This window comes from Octopus sinensis, linkage group LG6 (genome assembly GCF_006345805.1).
Source record: "Octopus sinensis linkage group LG6, ASM634580v1, whole genome shotgun sequence".
Taxonomy (NCBI): Eukaryota; Metazoa; Mollusca; class Cephalopoda; order Octopoda; family Octopodidae; genus Octopus; species Octopus sinensis.
The window spans coordinates 39,781,030-39,782,196 of NC_043002.1; the positions used below are offsets into that span (position 1 = coordinate 39,781,030).

The following is a 1,167-nucleotide window of genomic DNA, read 5'->3' on the forward strand; positions in this document are numbered from 1 at the left end:
GTCTGTCTGCCTGTCTATCACTCTCTCTCTTGATACATACATATACATATATACATACCTACATACATACATACATGCATACATACATACATATGCGTGCACGCACACACACACACACACACACACATATATATACATACAAGATATGTAGGATATTTCAGGACACTTATGTTTATAAAAAACATATATATAATAACAGATAATAACTTTATTTATCAAAAAAACGATAAATGAGGATAAAAATAAACCTTCTTTTCTATAATGTAATTCAATAAAGCCACCTTCAGCTTCAACAACTGCTTCTATATGAAATCTAAATCATCTGCATGCTCGAATCAAGTGGTCCTGGTTCATTTTGGACATAACTCTGACTATGGCAGCTTTCAAAGAATCTTTGGTGTTATGGGCGCGTTCATTGACCTCTCTCTCAACAACACTCCACATGTAATAGCCCAATGGATTGAGATCTGGGGAATTAGGAGTTAGGGGTTATGTGATCATGAAAATTTTCAGCCATCTGTTTCTGTGTTACTAGAGTCATGTGTGATAGTGTAGAGTCTCACTGAAAAACATATGGCTTTCCATTGCATATACTGTCTATCCAAGGCTTAACAATTATTTCCAGGACCTCAATATAGGTGGCAGAGTTAACTCTGTAGAAAGAAGTAAGGAGGCATCACATGTCCTTCATTGCTGACAACCCCTAAAACCATGAGAATTGCAGGAAGTTTTGTATGCATAACCATCTGTCATTTCTTCTGTTAACTTTTTGATCTTGGTCAAAGTTTTTCTCGTTTGAGAAAAACCAAATCAAATCTTCTGCTGGATTTTTTTCAGTTTGTTTAATAGCCTTTTAGATCTGATGTAGTGATTTTCTTTTGCTTTTTCTGGCAAACTGACCTTTCCTCATCATATAAGACTTATATATGATCTCTTCATGGACAACATTTTTGACTGTTCCTTCTGACATATGGAGATCGTTTGCAATTGATCTCATGGACTTTCTGGGATTGTAATCAATGGTCTGTTGAACTTGCTGGATAAATTCGGATGTTCTGATGATTTCAGAGCATTTAGAATGCTTTTTATGCTTTGATACTGGTGATATGTTTCCATCTTCAGTCTCTAGTTCCTTTCAAAATTTGTAGATGAATGGTCTGGCAACTT

The 1,167-nt window shown here is 35.4% G+C and overlaps 1 long non-coding RNA gene across 1 annotated transcript in view; it reads left to right on the forward strand.

Annotated features, from left to right (window-relative positions):
• The first annotated feature begins 523 nt into the window (after nt 1-523).
• The window catches only part of LOC118763886, a 19,278-nt gene continuing 18,634 nt past the window's right edge, over nt 524-1,167 (forward strand). The window contains exon 1 of the long non-coding RNA XR_004999645.1: nt 524-638. This is a non-coding gene — a long non-coding RNA (uncharacterized LOC118763886). The remainder of the gene's footprint in view (nt 639-1,167) is intronic.